A 24,695-nucleotide genomic window follows, 5' to 3' on the forward strand; every position below is an offset into this window, starting at 1 on the left:
TGCCCTCATACCTTTGACCAGCCTTTCTGGTCACTAAATAGTGTCCTTTGTCCATCTGCTATCTAATCTGTCCAGCTGACATCCATTGTGACATAGAGTTATTATCATCCATGACTGAGACCTTCTGGGTGCTTGCACCACTGAGCAGCCATGTCAACCATGAACCACCACCCAGGCTGCTATGTGAGGCAAAAAGAAACTTCTATTTGTATAAGCCACTGTATTTCAGGGTTTCTAAAGGTCACTATGCGTTTGGAATCGACTCTACAGCAAAGGTTTTTTTTTTTTTCTTTTTTTAACTTTTGGTAACTTTGGAGGATTTCATTTTATTTGGATCAACAATCAACACCCATGGAAGCACCGTCAAGAAATCAAACAACATATTGCATTGGGCAAATCTGCTGCAAAAGACCTCTAAAGTGCTAAAAGGAAAAGATGTCACTTTGAGGACTAAGGTGTGCCTGATCCAAGCCACAATATTTACAATCGCTTCATATGCATGTATAAGTTGGACAATGAATGAGGAAAACCAAAGAAGAATTGATGCATTTGAACTATAGTGTTGGCGAAGAATACTGAATACACCACGGACTACCAGAAGAACGAACAAATTTGTTTTGGAAGAAGTGCAGTCAGAATGTTCCTTAGTAGCAAAGATTGCAAGACTTTATCTCACTTACTTTGGACATGTTATCAGAGGGACCAGGCCCTGGAGAAGGACATCACACTTGGTAAAGTAGGTCAGTGAAAAACAGGAAGACCCTCAATGAGATGGATTGATACAGTAGCTATAATAATGGGCTTACACATAGCAACAATTGTGAGAATGGCTCAGGATCCAGCATTCTGTTGTACGTGGGGTGGCTATGAGTTGGAACTGACTCAACAGCACCTAACAGCAACAACGCACCTAATTAACTAAGACATTCTACTTTTTTTTTTTTATGTTTCATCTTTAAGATGGTGTACAGATTAGGAAACATTCAAAAGTTTAGGCTACTTTCTTAAATACATAATTATTAAATAGAATAGCCAAAATTTAAAACACTTTTTATTTTGTATGATGAGCCTATATTTGAGAATTTTGTTTAAACAATGGAATGTTTGCTCTCCACTATTAAAAAATGAATATTTTCTACTCACCTATGAGTCAGAATTGACTTGAAGGCAATGGGTTTGGTTTTATTTTTGAAAGCATTTTGGTTTCTAAAAAAATACAAAGAAAAGTAGTCAGGATTCCTTGACCATCAAAAGTTCCCCAAATGACATGAAATTAGGAAATCATTTAACAAGCATGATGTCGTGCTTACCACCAATCATCTGTCAGTTTGTCGTACTGTGGTGGCTTGCATGTCGCTGTGATGGTAAAACTTATATAACAAGCAGGATGTTACTTGTTAAATAAAGGTTAACAATTTGTTATGTTTGAGGGGGTTTTCTTGGTGGCATATTTTAAAATAACTGGTATTACCTTCAAATTTGACTTATCACAAAATTAGAGCTGAGATTCACTACAAACACACGAGCATCCAAAGTTGTTGGCCTTACACAGCAAATGAATTACTTTTATAGAAAACTTTAAAGATAACTCCATGATGAAGTTAGTTCTTCTCATAGGCTTCAACTTTCCTGAGAATAGAGTTTCTGTCAGATTAATCTTTTTAGTATCAAAACTCCTAGCACGGGGCCTATCCTAGGAGTAGGTCCTTAAAATATGTTTATTCTCTTATCTTGTACGATAGTCTAGCCTCTAATAATAAAAAGTATTTATACGATGGCAAGATTTAGACTGGCTTACTTTGGACATGTCATCAGAAAAGACCAATCACTAAAAAAAGACGCCATGTTTGGTAAAGTAGAGGGTCAGTAAAAATGAAGGAAACCCTCAATAAGATGGATTGACACAGTGGCCGCAACAATGGATGCAAATACACCAACAATCATGAAGACAGTGTAGGAGCAGGCGGCATTTTGTTCTGTCATACATAAGGTCACAATGAGTTAGAGCCAATTCAACGGCAACTAGCAGTAACAACATAATGTTTTATAGTTTACAAATCACTTTTACAAGTGATAGTTTCAGGTAAAACCACTATTATTACCTCTCATATAAGATGTGAAAGCTACTGTTGTTGTACACCACTAAGTCAATTTAGACTCATTTAAAAAAAGAAAAAAAAACAATTGCCATAGAGTTGATTCCAACTCATAGCGACTGTACAGGACAGAAGAGAACTGCCCCACAGAGTTTCCAAGGAGCACCTGGTGGATTCGAACTGCCAGCCTTTTGGTTAGCAGCCATAGCACTTAACCAGTATGCCACCAGAGTTTCCTTGGACTCATAGTGACCCTATAAAACAGCTATCCCATAGGGTTTCTTTGGCTGTAATCTTTACAGAAACAGGTTGACAGTCCTTTTCTCCTGCAGAGCAGGGTGGCTGGTGGGCTCAAACTGCCAACCTTTCAGATAGCAGCCGAGCACTTAACCATTATACCACCAGGGCTCCTATACGAAAGCTAGAGCTGAGGTAATTTTAAGAGTTTCCCAAGATAACATGCGTTTTAAAAGTAGTACCTTGACGATTCCAATGTCCATCATTTGACTTCAGATCCTATCATCTTGCTTGTATGCCACTGCAGACTTTGCCTAATTAATAGATGCATCAGTCAACCAATCAATAAATGTAACCATCAGAAAATAGGCAATACAATCATGCTGTAAAGCAGCCAGATAATTAATGAATAGTGCCAAGATTACTATTTATGTGTTCTTAAACAGACAAGAGTGAGGCAGATGACAAACAAAAACAACAAAAAAGGGATTCCAACCAAAAATAATAGTCAAGAAAATGTCTGCAGCTAGATCCAGGCTGTTGTCAAGGGCATGCATACATCTTTGTACTCAAAGAGTTCAGAAGTGCTTGCTTGACCAAAAGAAATCACCAAAAGCTGAATGGCTTGATATCACAATCCGAGTGGTTCCTTGGTGATGGCCATTGTCATGGCTGAATTTAACTTCAGAAATACTACATGCCATCTGGCTCCAAAGAACACATCTATTTTTATAATATCGAATTTGCAATAGGCGAAAACTACACACAAGCTCAGAGTTGGGTGTGCTTCCATTTTTACCACAACTGACTTTCACCCGTCTTCCCAGAGGCCCCCAAACTGGGTGGGCTCCTTCCCTCTGCTCCAGGCCTTATCTCTGTGAAGTTGTATGATTAGGATCCCAAAGTCACTGAACAAACAGGGTCGATTTCCCCATAACAGACCTTTTGTCCATATACATTTCACTGGCTTTCGTTTGAGAACTCAGAGAATGGCTATCATCTCCACACTAATAATATCCTTCAGTAAATGATAAAGTCAAGTCCAAAGTAAACGGAGAAGCTTTATCAGCATGTCAAACCTATCCCCTTACAGCTCGGTACTTGCCAACTGTGCATCCTTTTCCTAGACAAAGGCTTGATGCACATTAAAAGGCACTTACCAGAGTGGGTGTTTGTTTGCCAAAGGAGAGCAGGCTGCCCTCTGATTCCAGTCACCCCAGTTGTCACTCCCATCAGAGGAAGCAAGGTATCCTTTACAGCCAGTCTCTATCCTCAGTGAGTTCTTGACTTGAGTCTGGGGGAGATTCAGAGCTTCCTGCCAATTTATTCTTTCTCTTTCTCCCTGTTAATATTAACTGATGGACTTCACAGAGAGAAAGTATATTTCTTACTATGAACAGAGAGAACGCTGTGGTCGACCAGTCACTCTTCCACCCTGTTGTCAAAGAAGATGAGTCAAAAGGGATTTACATACCCAGTTAATCCTAACAGATGGCCCTGCCCCTGTATTCAGAGAGAAGTTGAAAATCAATCCACATCCCTCTCCAATTTGAAATTAGGCAAATTAGCACACTGATCTCGATTGTTGGTGAGCAGATTTAGCAAAACGGACATAGTGAAAAAGACTAACTGAAAAAGATGCAAAAAATTTAGGAGGGGCCGTATCTCACCTCATTTCAATGTCTGCGTCCCCTCACGTCTGACACACAAATGACACGTCTAACGAAGCAGTGGAAACAGTGAATATTTTTCCTTTCCTTTTTTTCATGTGATTTATCACTGTATGTCCAGAAAAGGTCACCGTGTGTGTGCATACGCTCGTATAATCTGTGCAACGCATCACACACCCAAATAGCATTTGGGCCTGTTTAGGCAAGAACAGGAACAATGGAAGGCCGCTTACACTGGAAAACAACAATATGTTACAGGTTTTCTTGGCATTTTTGCAACTGTAGACAAACAGTCCCCAGGGAGTGAATGGCTCAGGGAAGGCGTGATGGGATATGAAGCTCTTCGTCGTAAAAGCCCCATATAAAATCCCTGTCAAGATTGATAGGGACTGAAGTGTATATAACACTGTGGCTGTGTTGGTTTCATTCCAAACCCAGCATGCTTCTGAATGATCTGTCGTTACCATCAGACCTGAAGAAAAGAAAAGTACCAGAGAGAAACCTCTTGTTGCCACCTATAGGCTGCAGGGAGAAGGTCCAGGTGACAGCCACGTTGCTCTGCGGACACCAGGAAGAGGTGCTCTGGGGAGGAGGGGCTCACGGTCATACTCACGTTTACACTGCTTCATCCAGTCATTCCTCCAAAAATCGTTTCTTTTGCCAACACTGGGCTAGATGCTATGGAAGATACGAAAGTATCCTTGTGGTACATGCACAGGACTCGAGAGGCCACTGCCAGCCAAGTGCCCAATAGACAAGGATAGGCATCTTCTGGGAGGAGATGATAGTGAACCTTGCTAAAGCTCTAAAAGGCCAAATAAAGTTTTCCAGCTAGAGAAAGGGGCTGCGTTCCAGGTCAAGTGGAAAGAAAAAAGTAAAGGGACAGCAGTGTGAAAAAGATGCTACATGTCCAAGAAGACTGAAGCATTACTAGAAATTTGTCTATACTACATGTTAAGGGCCATCACCCATCTGTCAGTTTGCCTTACTGTGGTTGGTGGCTTGCATGCTGGTATGATTCCAAAAGCTATGCCACCAGTATTTCAAATACTAGCAGGGTCACCCAGAGTGACAGGTTTCAATGGAGCATCTAGACTATGACAGACCAGGAAGAAAGGCCTGGCAATCTACTTCTGAAAATTTGCCAATGAAAGTCTTATTGAACACAAGAGAATATTGCTGATATAGTGCTGGAAGATAGAATTCCTAGGTTGGAAGGCACTTAAAATACAAGATAGCTGCAATAATGGACTAAGGCATACCAATAATTGTGAGTATGGCACAGGATCAGGCAATGTTTTGTTTTGTTGTACATGGGCTCACCATGAGTCAGAGGCAATTCAACATCAACTAACACCAACAATATCAGCAATATGTTAAGGGAATGAGTTGGTTTAAGATGAGCTGAAAAGCTGAAAGAAAGCCAGACTGTGGAAGGCTACAAGTGCCATGATATGGTATTTGAAGTTTATTTGAGAATCAGGATGACTTTCTTTTCCAAACTCTTGGTATCACTTGGTCTTGAGAATATTGATTAACTGTTTTGGTCATATATGGAATTATCAACAGCTTGACTAGCAAAAAATAAATGACAGAGAGAGAAAACAGTAATGAAGATGACGGGATGCTGTCATTGTCCAAACTCTGCCACATTGTTCTGAATCATTAATTTCTATACATGAAAAGCTTGCAAAATTCTAAAACTTTTTAAAATTCCTTCCTCCCAGTTTTCTCTTCCTTGGGATCTGCTCCCTTCCCTCCCCCAGGGAGGTCCCTCAGTGACCATATGTGTGTTTTGCAATCCTACAACATTATCAGACTCCTAGTCCAAGTTGGGTCAATTACATTCTCTCTGACACGAACTTCTTAAGTTCAACAGAGAATTATTGGCAGCTGAGTCAATTTAATGGCATGACCCAAGGGAAGCAACTATTTGAGGTCCCAGAACAGACATGTTCCCATGTTTCCCAAGGCCACTTGATTCAATCCTTCATGGTAACTTCAGTCTCCTTCCAACGAATTTCCCTTTTTGCTTAAGCTAGCACAAGTTATTTTCTGTTAATTGCTGCAAGTTCGTTATGTATCATTTTTATATTTTATTGTTCTTAATTAATATAATTCTTCTTGGTGACTTTTCCCTTGACAGATCATGATCTACTGCCAAAAAAAAAAAAAAATGCTTGACTTCTTTTCAGAGCACTAGCTTGAAAGGCCAGAGAACATACAGCCCAAAATTAAATTGTAAGTTGCCTGAGGAAAGTGACTATATCTTTGATAACTCCCCCATGCCATTTCCCAAAACAGTAACTGAGTAGTTATTCCCATCATTCAACAACCCACCAACTACAAGGCCCAGTTTTTATTAAGATCAGATCACTCAACAAGGTATTGGCAAGAAGATCCAAATACAAAACTGTATCTATTTCTACATTTAAATTCACATATATGGAGTTGGCTTTATCTGTTTCATTAATGTGCTTAACAATGACAAGTGCCATTAGGCATCTACCTAACAGCTTAAAGAGAATTATGAGCAGCCATACGTAGCATTGCAAAGATCTCCATGAATTACCCTTGTTACCAGAGACAAGTTGTATTCAGGGAAGAGATCCAGTAGCTCTCACTGTGACTCAGTGTTTCAAATGAAGAGATTTGCCCATGAGTATGATTTCTTCTGCTCTCCCACCTTCCCTCTTCCTGAGCCACCATCTGGCTAGGGATGTATGTATTAAGGCATTGCCAAAAATTGCTTCATTGAACAATAGGTGTCACTATGTGACAGTATCCAAAGATTAAGCTGTTACCTAGGGGTGATGACAGGACCAAAATAAAACAATCCTTATAGACTTTAGATTTAGTGTAGACAGAGACCTGGTGCGGAGGTTAAGAATGATTTTTTTTTTTTTATTCCAGCCAAACTGAATCACATATGCCGTAATCTCTCTGTCCAATGAACCTCTTTGACTGGAGAGAGCCGAGAGAGAAAATCTTGTTCTTGCCCAGGTGTCTGAGTTAAAGAACTTGGAAAAGCTTTGCCTATGAGACAGCAGGCAGCTGTAAAGCAGTGCAAGTCCAAATGCAGGTTTCAATTGTACAATCTCAGTGAGGAACAAGAAAGCCCCAGCTATGACCCCTGATGACAATTAATTCTACCATTTCATTTTTTAAAGGTTTCTTTTCTGAGACTACTATCCCCCATCAGATAGAGCATGGGATATGTTGAGATGAGATTGTTAAGAGACCAGAAGGTAGAATTTTATCAGGCCATCTGAGTCACTCAGAAAGCCTCAGGCGCTCTCCTTTTAACTTGTATTATAATAAAACAAATTATTCTGGTGTCACAGACCTTAAATACCTACTAACCTTGATAAGCACTTACATCTAAACAAAAAAGAGAATCAATTTGCATTTTCCTTTCTGCCACCTCACATAATGCTTCATTTTACAGTCGCCATTAAGGGCTATTGCTATCTTTACATACCACATTAGGCAGTTTGTGTCCATTGTTCACGCATAGTTCCATCAGAATGATTCAGGTTGAAGGTATTTTCACAATGATGTTGCTTTTGTCCTGCCCTGACGCTATTATCTTGAATGTGTTTATTCCAACAGGTCTCTTCAAGACCAAAAAACTATCCTCTGTGAAAACATGTCAGTCATCACCTTCACTCAGAATCTGAATTAACAACCATCAAGGTCTGAGCAAACACTCACACACACACACACACACACATACACACACACGGCTTACCTGGGTGGCCAGATAGGTAAAGCTCCTTGGATTGATTTTAATGACTGAAAGGTGTATACCCATTGCCATTGAGTTAATTCCTACTCATGGCTTTTTTTTTTTTTTTTTTTTTTTCATGGCTATCCCATGTTCAAGTAGAGCTGCTCCACAGGGTCTCCTTGGCTATAATCTTTACAGAAGCAGATTGTCAGGCCTTTCTTCCATAGCACTGTCAGGTAGATCGAAACCACCAATCTTTAGTTTAGTAGTTGCATGCAAACCATCTGCACCTCCCATGAACCCTGAAACCTGCATTGGCTCAAGAAGTACCTTGAAGAAACCATGGAATTTTAAACCATCTCAACACACTGACAAAGGCTTCAAACCATGTGAGGCTTGGCCTTTGAATTAGCATTTTCTCTTCTGATCTATGGCCTCTTAATTTTCTGGGGCAAAGGTAATAGACCGCAGGCATTCATTACCCAAACATCTGTGGATTGGAAGAAATGGGAAGCATACTCATTCTGCAAACCACAAATACTCGAGTTAGAATAATTGAGAAATGGCCACTGGCAGGTAGGATAACACAATTATTATAGATGTAACCTTTTGGGAAGTAAAAACAGAAAGTCTTAACCCAGAAAGATAGATGCACTCAGTTAAAAAGAATGATCACCAAAGACCCATTTCAAGATGTAAAACCATATAAGTAGTGGCTGGAGAACACCATTCCAACAAAGACAAATAGCTTGGTCAAAGATCAAAAATTAAAGCATAAAATATTGATATTTTAAAATTGAGTTTTCATAATAAAAAAAAAACAGTTTTCTCCTGGTATATTTGGCAACTACATTTTAATGTATAGTCAGCTATTCTTTATTCTATTGTAGTCTTGTATGCCTTTTATGTCCTGGTTCGCTTCTAAATCAATAAAGAATATGCCTGGAATATTTTTACATTTGTGTAATGTCTGAACCTTAAATGCCAAATACTTAATCTCTTCGTTACTGATTAATTACATTTGGTCATAAAGGAACTAGGTTTTAAGAGCCTAATGGACAGGTGAAGTATCTTTAAATTTTGTCCAGCGCCTTTTGGAAAGTAGTCCATGATGATGGAGCGGATGCTGATAAATAAAAATAACACAGTGCACTGGCAGGACTATTGATCCTTGGAAAATATGAGCATCCCCCAAAGAGTTTAAGATATAATAACACTCCACTCAGAAACCGTAGGCAGGTACTTTATGTGTCGTCCAGTGAAAGAGAAGAAAACACATATTTATAAAACAAGAAAATGTGAACTCTATGTGGTGTTTGGAGTTAGCCTTAGGGAAGGAAAGGTGAATGAGGCCTCACACCTGCTCTGTAGAATTTTACAGTCCGGGAGGGAAAATGACAAGAAAGCAATCAAAACATGTAATATGGTAAGTGCTCAATTTCCATGTGTAACATGGAAAATTATTTCAATACTTCCATCACCTTAATCCTCATGATTTTCTCAGGAACCTGGTGTTAATTTTAATTGCAGTCCAAATTGAGGCATTTTAAAAAATTGAATAAAGCACTTTAATTTTTAGAGCAATTTTAGGTAGACAGAAAAAATTATGCACAAAATACGGAGTTCCCATACACTCCCTCTCCCCTCCACACACAGTTTCTACTATTATTAACATGTACATTTGTTACAATTCAGCAACAAATACTGGTACACTATTATTAACTAAGATCCCTAGGTTACATTAGGGATCACTCTTTGTGTTGCATACTACTCTGGGTTTTGACAAATGCATAATGCCACGTAACACTTTGAGATTACACGAGAGTAAGATAATAAGACTAGGCATAGAACTACAGTTTTTCTGTTCATTCAGCATCAGGAAATGCCGTGATTTTCCACAGCATTTGCACAGGAGGCTAAAGACCATGGGTATTGCTAAGTTTCTCCCCCAAAATGCAAGGCCTAAGCAAGCCTGCTTGATTTAATCTGTGCTTGCTATGTTACCTCTAAGCCCCATGCCATGCCATCAAAAGGTTGGAAGAATATTTATGGGCTTCCACAAATAACAATGAAAAAAATCTAGAAACCAAGCCGCTGTCATTTAGAATCTCTCTCCATCCATATCCATTCTTTCATTGCAACACTATATTAAAGTTTACTAAAGAAAGTGGAGGGTCCCTGGTGGCACAGTAGTTAGGAGCTCGGCTGCTAACCAAAAGGTTGGTTGGTAAGTTAAATTCACCATGGGTTCCTTGGAAACTCTATGGGGCAGGTCTACTCAGTCCTATAGGGTCGCTATGAGTCAAAATCGACTGCACCACAATGGGTTCAGTTTGGTTTGGTTTCAAGAAGGTAAAAGGGGACCTGGTGGTGCAATGGTTAAGAGCTTGGCTGCTAACAGAAAGGTTGGGGGTTTGAACTCACCAAATGCTCCAGAGGAGAAAGATGTGGCATTCTGCTTCCGTAAAGATTACAGCCTTGGAAACTCTATGGGGCAGTTCCACTATAGGGTCACCCGCTATCAGTGGGAATTGACTCCACGGAAGTGGGTGTGGCTTTTTGTTTAAAGAAGGTAAGGAAATACTTACTCTAATAAAATGGCATTAATTTTTTTAAAGAAATAAAATTACTCTTAGGCATCTCTATCTAAAGGATTTTAAAACAATTTTGAAATCTGAGAAGAAATTGTTCAGGGACAAATATTTGCATTATCTAAAGACTTTTACAAAAGGGTTCCCTACAGAATTCTTCTAAATGGCGAACTCCCCTGGTTGCATTTAAACAGTTGTTTACAGGTCATTAACTACTCACAAAAAGATTGGTGTAGAAAAACTGCCCAAGTTTGAGAAGCTGCCTTCAATTCACCAAAATATAAGTGAAGGATGTCTGATATAATGAAGTTGGAAGATGGACTTCAGCTTACAAGAAATGAAATTTGAGAATGATTTTGGGTATAGGTCTATGACACGCAAGTCATTCTTATATAAGTTTTCTTCCTTGCAGGCAAATAACTCATATTTTAAGAATGTTATTTTTAATGCTGAAATATTTGGGCACCATATGCGACTATTAAAATTTACCAAGCTATTACCCAATTTGTCATATTTAGGTGGTTTTTAATTGTTTTAATTCAATGAACAACACCTCTGCATTTCCTAGTGCACAAAATTTTGCCCACACTTTGAGTTGATTCCTTAGGATTGATGTATAAAAGTAGAATCACTGGATAAATTGCATATGATTTTTTTTTTAAGTTCTTAGTACAAATTTTTGAAATGCTTTTCAGAAAGATAGTACCAACATATGTTTTGTTCGCAGTGCTTTTCTTATTGAATCCTCACTGGAAGTGAGTATGAACATTTTGAAAATGGTTTTGAAAGTTTTAGTTGAAAATATTCCCTTTTGTTTTCTTATTTTAAAATAGTTTGATTACAAACAAATGTGAACACATTTATTATCTTAATTATTAATTTGTATTTCCTCTTGCAAACTGCGTTTGCTTTTGCGATGTTTTCTCATTGGAGAGCCTTAGTACTTTTGATAAGCATGAGTTATTTCTATATCAAAGATAGCACTTTTCCTTTCATTATCAGTAACAATTTTTTTTTCCTAGTTAGGTGTTTGCTTTTTAATTTTTGTGTGTGTGTGTAATTTTTAACATGTAATTTTTTTTGTGGAATTTCTAACAGGTGAAGTTTTTTGTAGAATTTGTAACATGTGCCCTTGATTTTTTTAAATCAATTTTAGACTTAAAAAAGTATTTCCCTAGAAAAATTAGATAAATTATTCATTTCCTTCTTTTTTATTTTTTTCTGTGTTTTTAAAAGATGCCTTTACCAGCTGGATGAGTAGGCCAGTCTCCCCATCTCCCTAAGACTGTTTTTTTTTTTTTAAATTTCGTAAAGTAGAAATTATAACAACTCTTTTGCAGAGTTCTGGGAAGTCTATGCAATGAGATTTGAAAACCTCTTTGTCCACAGAAGGTGATAAAAATGAAAGTTCAATAATATTTATTTTTATAGCTGACAGAATCTGAAACACCAAAAAATTCCAACAGATCTTGACCAAGCAGAGCAAAACAAAATACAGCCTTAATGCCTTTGAGCAACACAGAAGTCAATATGCTTTGGTCAAACGTAAAATAACCAAATCGTACATGAGTTCCTCTGAGCCAAATTTATGATGACCTTTACCCTCCGGTTTTTGTTTTTCTCCTGAAGAACCTTCTCCAAATAACATGTAATAAGAAGCTAAGGCCTCCCAGAGATGAATTGAATCTTCTAAACTCTTTGCACTTACGATCTTGGAACAAGATTTTTCTCCCCACAACCCCCACCCCACTGCCCAGTTTCTACGACTTAGAGTGGCTTCTCATATCCCCAGCTCCTATATGAATCATTTTCAGGACTGAGTTCTGATCATTATATACAAGGTCACTTTTTAATTAGAACAATATAGTAAAACATATGCTCAGAAGATAAATGAGGTACAAAGCTAGCTGTGCTACAGTGAACCCTTTTATTGGAAAGCCCTTAAAAATAATAAGCGTCATGTATAGTCCAGGGGCCTTTGCAACATATTTCAGTGCAGCAAAGTGCCTGCCACAGTGAGTGAATACCCTGTTAGAGTGAACAATCATTTGGCAGCATAGGTTATTTTAATGGACACATCACTTTAAACGAAGCCTTCGCCATCTGTTCTGCCCTCTAATTACAGATGCAAAAGGAACATAATTCACAATTGCATCATAAAAAAGTAAGATATAAGTGATTTAAATGCATGTGTATCTTCTTTACTCAATGCAGCATACAGCTGTTATGTTGTTTTCAGGTTTCAAACACAAACGAAGAAGGCAATCGCTCTTTGCTGATGGAGTGAGTTCCCTGATACAGGGTATTTTGGGGTGTGAATAAATGCCAAAGCATGTGCCCTCGTAGCTCCTTGGCATCAAGTGAGACAGTAAGCTATTCTGTAATGCCCTGTGTGAACTGGTACATGGGATGGTGCACGTGCTGCTGGAGAAAACGTTTTATTTTATTTTTTTAAATCACTGTTAGTTGCCATCGACTCAATTCCAGGTCGTGGCGACCCCATTTGTGCAGGATCGAACTGCTCCATAGAGTTTTCAAGGATGTGACCTTTCAGAAGTGGATTGCCAGGCCTGTCTTCCAAGGCACCTCTGGGTGGATTTGAGCTACCAACCTTTCGGCTCGTAGTTGAGCACTTAACCGTTTGTGCCGTCCAGGGACTCCTACACTTTATTCCCCCGCAAAAAAAAAAAAAAAAAAACTGTTGCCAGGGAGTTGATTCCGACTCTTAGAGACCCTATTGGACAGAGTAGAACTGCCCCATAGGGTTTCCAAGGAGTGACTGGTGGATTCAAATTGTCGACCTTTTTGGTTAGCAACAGAGCACTTAACCACTGCACCACCAGGGCTCCTCCCAACTCTTTGCTAGGTTTGCACATTTCAGCAACTGCTCAGTTAAGTATACTTTTGTAAGAACCAAACAGTGCAGAGGGATAAGTCGTAACAAATAAATCTTCTTTCAGAATTGGATGAGAATGCTGGTTTCCCCCAAATCAAAGAGGCATCTTTCTTAGGGAAACCCAAGACCAACTCTTCAGGGTTATAAGCACAGAAGTGGACTTCCTTCCTTTTCCCCAAATGCCTCAGAAATTTTTCAAGACCCCCTCTTGGATTTAAAACTTAATGATTACTCATTTGGGAGAGAATATTTTAAAATGCAAGGTTCAAGGTGAGCTTAATTCCTCACTGAGATTCTGTGAAATCTCCACTATTACTCGATACTGACACAATCACAATGCATCAAAACTTAAAGAAAATGTTTGTTAAATTCATTCCGTACAAGGTCATTTTCTTTTCAAACAATGAAGTTGCATTGCCAATTTTTTTTTTTTTTTTCCACAGAGTAAAATATTTACTTCTCAGGGCTAACTGCTGAGAAGAGCAGTGCTAGGAAACAATAAAAATAAAAATAAATTAAAAACAAAAACAACCTAAGTGGTGAAGAGTGTAAAAACATAGCTTAGGAACCCATGCCAATGATTACTTAAAATTCTAAGCTATAACCCTCTTAGTGATAAGAGCATGTTGCCTTGCAAAGTTCTTGCCTCAGCTTCTCTACGATTTTGCCGAGAATAATTTAAACTTAGCATAAAGCCAAAAGCAGACCCGTTGCTGTGGACTCAATTCCAACGCATAGCAACCCCACAGAACTGGGTAGAACTGCCCCACAGGGTTTCCAAGGAGCAGCTGGTGGATTCAGACTGTCAGCCTTTTGGTTAGCAGCCCAGTTCTTAACCATTATATCACCAGGGAAGGTGCTTTGAAGGTAATTCCTAAGCAGTTTAAAAATCCCTTCTTCCCCACCAGTCTAATTTACATTTCTAACTTGCCCAAAAAAGAAACCAAACCAGTTGGGGTCCAGTCCTATTTTGACTCTTAGAGACCCTGTAGGAGCCCTGGTGGCTCAGTGGTTAAGAGCTATGACGAGCTACTGCTGCTAAACCAAAAAAGTCAGCAGTTCAACCTATAGGGTCACTATGAGTCTGAATCGATTCAGCAGCAAAGACTTTTTTTTTTTTTTTTGGTTAGTGACAACTGCCCCACAGGGTTTCCAAGGCTGTAAGTCTTTATGGAAGCAGACTGCCATACCTCTCTCCCGTCAATTTGCCTAGCAACTTTTTTTTTTCTTTTTGAAGATAAACAAGGATTTGGATTGTCCAAAGATAAAAATTGTAATTATTATATTTGAAATGTATGAATTTATGAGATTGCGTTTTATGTATATATGCCTTATGACAAATATACAGACTTATAAACGTGTATACTACTTGAATATAGGTACATGTGTGTATGTATGTGTGTATATATATATAAATATACACACAAGTAAACAACAGTTATGGTGTTCAGATGATTTCACTCAGGTCTACTGTTTACATCTGGCCATGGCTCCCACTAGTCCATGCCTGAGAGAAATCCATTGTTAAATATTTTGCATGGCACCTCTACTCACTGTCTACAAGGAATTAAAGCAGGATGATACCAATGGTTGTTGTGCTTGAGTGTTTATATCAAAGAAGAGTAAGACTTTTTACACAGTGTTTTAGTCATCTAGTGCTGCTATAACAGAAATACCACAAGTGGATGGCTTTAACAGAGAGAAGTTTATTCTCTCAAAGCCTAGTAGGCTACAAGTCTAAATTCAGGGTGTCGGTTCCAAAGGAAGGCTTTCTCTCTCTGTCTGCTCTGTTTTTTTTTTTTCTGCTCTGGAGGAAGGTCCTTGTCATCTACCTTCCCTTGGTCTGGGAGCATCTCAGTGCAGGAACCTCAGGTCCAAAGGACCTGCTCTGTTCCCAGTGATGTTTTCTTGGTAATAAGAGGTCCCCAACTCTTTTCTATCTTCCTTTTATCTGTTGAGAGATAAAAGGTGGTGCAGGCCACACCCGAGGGAAACTCCCTTTACAGTGGATCAGGGATATGACCTGGTAAGAGTGTTACAATCCCACCCTAATCCTCTTTAACATAAAATTACGATCATGAAATGGGGGACAACAACAGAATACTGGGAATGATGGCCTAACCAAGTTGATACACACATTTTTTGGGGGGACATAATTCAATCCATGACATGCGGTATTTTTAAATTGTAAAATTTCTGTAGCCAGTACTTACAATTTTTGAGTCATCAGAAAAAATATGTATTTTAAAAAGCGAGGGGAACTTGAACTATAAGGCACTTTGATCCAGTTTCCAACCTGCTATTGAATTTGTGTTTTTATGAGACTCTGTTCTGGTCACTGTAGATCCTGGTTGTGATCTCCATGTGTTGTCATGAGGATGTAAGAGCTTACTGCATGTTGATTGAAATCAGAAATAACTACCGAATTTTTTGTATTAATTAGAGAGATAGCATGATATTACCATTATTTATAAAATTAGCACTGTTTTGTGGAAAAAATAACACACAATTAGAAATCCCCATCAAAATTATGTGGCTGCTTCTTTGTGTTTCCATAATAATATTGTTTAAGAAAGAACTGGAGGGAGGCTTCCCTATCCTAGGCATTTCCAAACCTTGGTTATCAGCATGAGAGAAGCAAAGACAATGCATAAAAAATCAAATTTATTTAATAACTTCAAACTTTATGCTGAGGTTACATTAGTTCTAATTTTTGGTTTTTTAATTAAAAATTATAATAAATGTAGGTAGTTTTCTAAATAATATAAAAACTCATGTTTCCCCCATCTCCTGATTTTTACTTCTTTGTAAATGCCAGTGTCTCTTTAAGGACTTTTAAACTATAGTTTGAAATGGAGGAAGAAGATCCTTTTGGACAGTAAAAAAAAGAATACCTTTTAATTACGTTTTTTTTAACTTTTAAAAAAACTCAACAAGCCATGAGGGTATATCTTGTAAGTGTGGCTACATGTTTGGTAAACCTGTGTTGTAGAACATTAGAGTTGATCAAATACAAAAATGGAAAAATCTAGTGTTATCAACAGAAAAGTTCACAAATACATTTTGGAAAAAGTTTTTAATTTTTTTCTAATTCCTTTTTTGATAGGCAGTAAGTTTTGCTAAAAAGAATGTGAACCTCAAGAAAGTTGAACTGACGGAGCTGTTCTTGATACTAGAATCTACGTCTGAAAACCCTTTGCATTATTTCTACCTCAGGAGAATTCAGAAAAAAAAAATGTTAAATTGATTTTTCTGAACACAGGGCTTTCTAGACAAGAAAGCTTCAATAGTTGCTATTCAAACAATCAGTTCTCTTTATTTAAATATGTACTATTTGTCCTGGACAGAACAACTGAATCACCAGAAAAAATATATTTTAGCTTAACTTGGTTTTTCCATGAAATCATAAAGTACTTCTCTCTCTTCCGCTCTCTTTTCTTTTTTACATATTTTTCAGTTGCATTTAATTTAAAGAACAAAAGGATACATCAAAAACATAGCTGGTCAACCATCAATTCAGTTTTAATTCAGATATTTCAGAGCCACTACTTGCTGGTAATTTAAAATGAACTTAAAAACAGATATATCATAAAATGCTTAGAACAAAACTTAAGAGAAATATTTCCAGACCTAGTTTTCGACAATGGATACATGACTATGACACCAGATGCATGAACAACAAAAGACAAAATAGACAAGTTGGGCTTCATCAAAATTAAAAAATTTGTGCATGAAAGGACTTTATCAACAAAGTGAAGAGAAAACCTACAGATTAGAAAATAACTGATAAATGTTTAACATCCTACAAGTCAACAGCAAAAAGATGAGCAGTCCTATTAAAAAATGGACAATGGACTTGAAAACACACTTCACCTAAGACATATAAAATGATCAATAAGCATATGAAAAGATACTCAATGCCATGAGTCATTTACAGTTGCCATGGAGTGGACTAGTGGTGGTCCTATGCTCTTCAGGGTTTTAAGTGGTTGCTTTTTTGAAGTCAATCACCAGGCCTTTCCTCTGAGGCAACTTGGGTGGATTTGAACCTCCAGCCTTTGAGATAGAAGCCAATTGTGTTAACCGTTTGCACCACCTAATTCCCTTATGGAACTATAACAATAGAGGACTAAAAGAAGAAGTATTAGTAATTAACGAAATGGAAATTCCAAATTGCTTTCTTCTTCCTCTTTCACAACCTCTCTCCCAGCTAAAGTTATCTCTCCTGCTGGGTTTTCATAATCCTTTTGGGATTTATTAAAACATGTACCTCATTCTACTAAGCCTGTCTGTACTTTGTTTCCTCATCTGTGAAGTGGGGTAATGAGTTCTAACCTCATTGCGTTATTGTGATTAGTGGGTTAATGAGTCATTAGTGAGCATTAAATGAGTCAATGAAGATAAAGTTCTCACTAATTGTTCCTGACATACAAGAGGCACTCAATCCAATGACAACTAATGTCCATATTAATACTATTGCTACTACTACTACTACATACCTCTCTATATAGACATTTTAAACAAATTTATAATTTTCCTACTATCTTGTTGGAAACCTTGGCGGTGTAGTGGTTAAGTGTTATGGCTGCTAACCAAGAGGTCGGCAGTTCAAATCCACCAGGTGCTCCTTTGAAACTCTATGGGGCAGTTCTACTCTGTCCTACAGAGTCGCTATGAGTTGGAATCAACTCAACGGCAGTGGGTTTGGTTTGGTTTGGGTTTACTATCTTGTTGATAGCTCTAACAGCTTTTAGAAGATTTTATTTTATTTTGAAATGAGAACAATGCAGTATATGGCAAATGCACTTTGTAATGGTGCAAATTAGTGTCTGGAGGGAAAGTGTTTACTGAGCTCTAGAAAGGCCAAGGCACACTTGCAGAAGAATGCAGCTTGAAAGGGACTAACACATAGCTCATTCTGGGTAGAAGGATAAGACTGACACACGAGTCATGGGAGCATAGGTATAGAAGAGATGAAGCTGGAGCAGGGAATTATATTAGGTAAGTGATGGAACAGGGACCTCACGTAGGGGTTATTGCAGTAGTTTAAACATGCAGATCTAAGAGGCTCCACAGAATAGGGCAACAGAAATCAAAACGGTAGAACCAGGTCATGGTGGGAAGAAAGTTTCCATGGGGCTAGGTCACAGATAGAACGTGGGGAGCAGGAGAGAGAAAGAGGAAAAAAATTCAGAGCTGAGGCCAAATTTCTGAGTTTGAACAACAAGGATAATGATAATAACACAAATGGGAAAAAGAAGAGGAAGCAGTTGCCCTCTTCCTAAGTGGGAGGAAGAAATTGAGTTTGAGGTACATCAAGTTGGAGGTCAGCAGGTCATCAAATTTAATAAGTTAATAAGTTATTGACATGTGAGTCTGAATAACCAAAGATCTAGGTGAAATAAATCCTTTAATTCAACTGGATCCTCATCCTTTTAAAGTTGGCCTTAAGATTCATAACTAGTCAAAGACCCTCAGTAGAAGTCTCTTGATGCCATTACCAGTGAGGAGAGGGACAAAACCAATCCAACCATTCTTCTTCCAATCTGACACCCAAGGCCTTGGTTTTACATGGGTGATGCTGCTGTACTTTGTACAGAGAGAGTCCTTCAGGCTTTGGATTGAAAAACATCGTTTCCTTTTAGCTGCAGCAGTAACTTAGCTCCCAGAGACAAAATGAGTGAGAGACAGAGGAAGGCCTTGCTGTCTCTATCCACTCCCAGCACACAAACCAGAGTCACAATGTGCATTCATAGCCTATATTAGCATAAATAAAAATGGACTGATACTCTCCTTTTAGCTAAAATAAAGGTTTTATACCCTGCAAATTAAGAGTTTTGTCATAAAGTAAGACCTTTCACAAGCCAGAACACACATGTTTATCTAAAAGAATTTTTAAACTCTGATTCAGACAAGGGAGGCCAGGCCAATGGCTGAATCCCATGGGTGCATCCACATGCTGAGCTCTCTGCTTGGAAAGTTGATTTTTAATAGTGTGGTTAACAAAGTATGTGTCCTCAAATATAACTGAGAAAACTCCAAAGATATATCAATTCCAGTTTCATGACACAGGCCTAAATATAGAGCGGGGGAAATGCTTGGTCAAGTAGACACATCAAATTCACTGGCCTCTCTAGATGTGATACTAATAACACCTTAATTTGAGATGTTGTTGTTAGGTGTCTTGGAGTCAGTTCTGATTCATAGTAACCCTATGTACATCACTGCCCAGTCCTGTGCCATCCTCACAATCATGGGTGTATTTGAACACATGGTTGCAGCCACTGTGTCAATCCATCTCATAGAGGTTCTTCTTCCTTTTTGCTTACCCTCTACCTTACCAAGCATAATGTCCTTCTCCAGGGACTGGTCCCTCCTGATATATGTCCAATGTATGTGAGACAAAGTCTCACCATCGTTGCTTCCAAGTACAGCATTCCAGTTGTACTTCTTCCAAGATAGATTTGTTCATTCTTCTGGCAGTCCATGATATATTCAGTATTCTTTGTCAACACCATGATTCAAATGCATCAACACCTCTTCAGTCTTCCTTATTCACTGTCCAGCTTTCCCATGCATATGAGGTGATTAAAAATATCATGACTTGGGACAGGTGCACTGTAGTCCTCAAAGTGATATCTTTGCTTCTCAACAATTTAAAGAAGTCTTTTGCAACAGATTTGCCCAATGCAATACGTCATTTGATTTCTTGACTGCTGTTTCCATGGGTGTTGATTGTGGATCCAAGTAAAACGAAATACTTGACAGCACCAATCTTTTCTCTGTTTTTCATGATGTTGCATATTGGTCCAGTTCCGAGGATTTTTGCTTTATGTTGAGGTGTAATTCATACTGAGGTCTTTGATCTTCATCAGTAAGTGCTTAAAGTCCACTTCACTTTCAGCAATCAAGGTTGTTTCATCTGTATATTGCAGGTTGTTAATGAGTCGTCCTCTCATCCTGATGCCACATTCTTCTTCATATAGCCTAGCTTCTTGGATTATTTGCTCAGCATACAGATTGAATATGTATAGTGAAAGGATACAACCCTGATACACACCTTTCCTGATTTTAAACCACACAGTACCCCCTTGTTCCATTCAAATGACTGCCTCTTGACCTACATACAGATGCCTCACAAGCACAATTAAGTGTTCTGGATCTCCTGTTCTTCCCAATGTTATCCATAATTTGTTATGATCCACACTGTCAAATGCCTTTTCATAGTCAATAAAGCCAGGTATAAACATTTTTCTAGTATTCTCTGCTTTCAGCCAAGATCCATACGACATCAGTAATGATATCTCTTGTTCCATGTCCTCTTCTGAATCCAGCTTGAATTTCCAGCAGTTCCCTGTCAATGTACTGCTACAATCGGTTTTGAAGGATCTTCAGCAAAATTTTACTTGTGTGATATTAATAATACTGTTTGATAATTTCTACATTCTGTTGAATCAGCTTTCTTTGGAATGTGTACAAATAAAGAGCCCTTCCAGTCAGTGGGCCTGATAGTTGTCTTCCAAATTTCTTGGCATAAACGAGTGGATACCTCCAGTGCTGTATCCATTTGTTGAGACATCTCAATTGGTAGTCTGTCCAAAGAGTTGAGATAATACTCTCCAATGTTCAGTAGATTTTTTAACACACTGTCTCTTTTGTTTTCTACAGTGACTTATAATGCAAGTCCCTGTTAGTAGATAGGGAGCAGGAGAGAAAAAGAAGGAGAAAATTCAGATATAAGTCTGTTTTGCCCATTTTAAAGAAAACAAAACTGAAGGAGGTGAAATGGTTGTCCAAGTTCAATTAGAGGAGCAAACTAAGACTAGGACTGGGACTCAGGTTTTCTTACACCCAGTCCCTGAGTTTTCTCAATGGCCTTGTTGTGTTTCAGGTTAAAAAAAAAAAAAGAAGAAGTTCAGAAGAAATACTGAAGATTGAAGAACCTTCTAAACCACAGAGTTTGCCAGATAACCCATGGAGGAAAGTTACCTGTGTGTTTTAAGTCAAGGTAGGAGGACCGAGTGTGGTGGGTAATTAAGGAGGAGAAATGGGTCCAATTACTTTCTGCTTGTAAAGGGAGCCTCTCAGAATATTCTGCTCTGTATTTCCATTCCTTGGCACTGAAAATCTGTGGGACCTTGTGCCCTATAGAGAAGAAAGGGCTAGAAGATGCATATACAGACACAAAATTTGTGTGGCCATTTCTCTAGGAGTCCATGCCTCATCACATAAAAATCCCTGAGACTTAGCCATTACCTTTTCTTTTCCCTACCTGGCATTTCTGTTTGATCATGCTCATTCATTTATTTTTCTGATAAAAAGAAATTGAAAACTTCCACTCTGATAGCTGTCGAAGATGGTCTATGTTGGAGAGCCCAGAGGATGGTGGAATTGAAGGACTGATGACTTTGGGAAGAGAAAAGGAGCAGTTGATGAGGCAGAAATAGGAGGGCATAATTAGGTCCCACTGCTGTTTCTTCAGAAACCAGACCTGGAATATGAAAATGAGATTGAAATTTTGAGATATCTTGTATATTTTTGGAAATAATCAAGGCTCTGCTGCTAACCAAAGGGTCGGCAGTTCTAATCCGCCAGGTGCTCCTTGAAACTATGGGGTAGTTCTACTCTGTCCTGTAGGGTTGCTATGAGTCGGAATCGACTCGACGGCACTGGGTTTGGTTTTCTTTTTTTTTTTTTTTTTTTGGGTTTTCTACTTAAGCATAAATGAACACAAGTATATCTTAGAAATAATGAATTCAGGAATTCCAGAAGTAAAAACAAATCAATTACTTAAATCCGTCTTCAGAGCATGATGCATTTACCAATAAATCAAAATTATTGCCAGTAACCATTCAAAAGCAAACTGTGATAAGTCCCAAAACTGATCCTGTGAGTTCATGAGAAATGCATCAACATTCAATCTCAAAAGAGATATCTTTAAGCCTTAGCCTCAAGCTATGCTGTTTAGAACAAAATTGTAGCTGATTTGTATAGAATGGAGTTGTTGAAATAACTTGAATCAGCTATTTCTAAAATATATGCTCAGAAGGAGGCTCCAAAGTTGGACACATGAGTAGATGGGCAGATGGAAAGGAAAACTTAGCTTAAGTAGAACTTTCCTCTGGCATTCAAGTCTGAAATCCATCTTCTCTTCTACCTGAACAAAAGGAACTTGCAGTTATTTAAACTACCACACTTTTTTCTCATTGCACATACAATACTCTTGGAGAACTATTTGGAGCCTGAATGCTCTAAGGCTCTTAGAGTCCACTTTCAGAGAGTCCTGAACTGGAGATAGGTGCTTATAGCTGCGGATGGTTCAGATATTTTATTCTAATGAGCCTCTTTAGAGTGTGACACAGACAGACCCAAAGTGACACTACACAATCTGCAGATTTAAGGAGACATTCAAGAAGAGTGATCATCTCCTGCCAATTCACCTTGACTGTAACCTGCCAAGATCAAGTGGGCTCCATGTTCTATCTTTCAAATTCTTCCTTCCCTGACACTAAAGGAAATAATACAAAAAAGGTTTGTCTATGTTGATGCCCAGTCAAACAAAAAGTAGTGATAGATAGACAAATGATAGAGAGGGATAGAGACAGAGAGAAAGAGAGAGGGATAGATGGAAAGATGGATAAATTGACAGATGGGTACAGAAAGAGAGATAGATGGTAGATAGCTGCTGTCAAGATGATTTCCACTCATGGTGACCTTATGGACAACAAAATGAAACATTGGCCACCCTGCGTCATCCTCACACTGGTTAGAACCAGCATGTCCTAATCCCTCATTATGGCTATTGGTAATAACAATCAAATGCTACTTACCACATAGCCGATGTGTTCCCACATTCTGCATATAGAATTCTTGCATTCTACTTAGGTTCTTGATTTAATGTCTTAGTATCAAAATATTTTTATGAAAATATTTTATTTTCTGGCCTTGGGATAATCAGACAGATAGCAACCAAGATGTTTTTTTAAAAATCTTTTAAATCATATGGTTGTAATTGTTTTCAGTTTTGCTTCCTGCTTCCTTTTTTTTTTTTTTTTCTTTCTATGACCTTTTCCTGGGATCTCAGAAAAATAAAAGAAACCACTGTGTATGAGCTAGAATGCATGAAAAGAATAACTCCTCCACATTGAGGTCAAAGACCAGCTCCCATAATTCTGTACTTGTACTGCACCCACTAGTTCCCTCAAGCTACATGTCCACCCTAGACCCTGCATTGCAATCCCAGGCCAACTCTACCTGTGCTCCCTGGCAAAAAGAAAGGCAGTTATATCTCCTGGGGCCATGATGTGCTCCCTGGGAGGAAATGTTGTCTTTTGCGAAATAGCAAAATTGTGTGACTACATTAAAGTCAACACTATTTATCTTCACCTCTTGTCCTGTGGGATGACAAAGGGACACCACTGTTAGGCCCAACCCCCATGCACAGCTGCAATAGAAAGAAGGCAGGGACCAGGACTTTCAAGTGTCAGACCCTTTGTGGCTGACTACTAGTTTATGAGGCTCATGTCAAGCATTGCAGTCAATGAAGTCTTTGTCCTAGGTGTACAGGGCAGGACAGTGGAAAAACTGCCCTCTCTTATATCCCAGGCCCATCCATCTTCTCCTCACCCTGTTTCTCAACTTTTCTGTCTCTTGAGCTGACGGAGAGAGGATCCCTCCTGGGTTAATGTACTGGAAAATTGCTCTGCATGTTTATGAGGGAGTCCCTTCCAAATGAAAGAAAAAAAAAAGCTGGGAAGAAGAGTCGTTTTTCCCACTGAACTCATTGGCCTTGTGCTTGTGGGTCTGACCCTGATTAAGAAAATCTCAATGCCCTACTAGGAGGCTTATTGTGAGGTTTGGCAGAACGCACTTCCGATTGAATTTTTTTTTATTATTATTTATAATCACAAAGTGATTTTGAACAGCTCCCATCACCCACCCCACTGCCGACTACCCTGTCCCAAACACACACATACATACATACACATCGAAGCCCTTACCTTTGAAGAGGCCCTGTCTACTCACATTCAGTTTGCCTCAGAACCATCTCTTATGCTCCTAGGATCTGGTTTCCCCAAGACAATTCCCAATAAACAACAAACATGCTGCTTTTATAGAGTTACAAGGAAGGTTGGACTGTGCGAACTCTGTTTTGGACATGGAACCCAGAGAGCGCTATATTACATGGCATCTCAAACGTGCTTATTTTAGCTACTGTCTAATTAAAAATAACACCCTGCATCCCTAACATCCTCCCATCACTACGTATATATATATATTTTTTCCTCTGCAGGAGGTTTTACACTAAAACAAATTGCAATGTGTGTTCCGGGAAAATGGCAGTGATCAAGCCATATGCACGATTGTGAAATAAAGGCCTGCAGAGGCACCGAACCCTTCCAGAAAAATCCCTACAAAATCATGGCAAATGAGAACACAAAACCTGTGTCCGTCAAGTCGATTCCTAGTCATACT

This window comes from Elephas maximus, chromosome 13 (assembly GCF_024166365.1).
Source record: "Elephas maximus indicus isolate mEleMax1 chromosome 13, mEleMax1 primary haplotype, whole genome shotgun sequence".
In the NCBI taxonomy this organism is placed as follows: Eukaryota; Metazoa; Chordata; class Mammalia; order Proboscidea; family Elephantidae; genus Elephas; species Elephas maximus.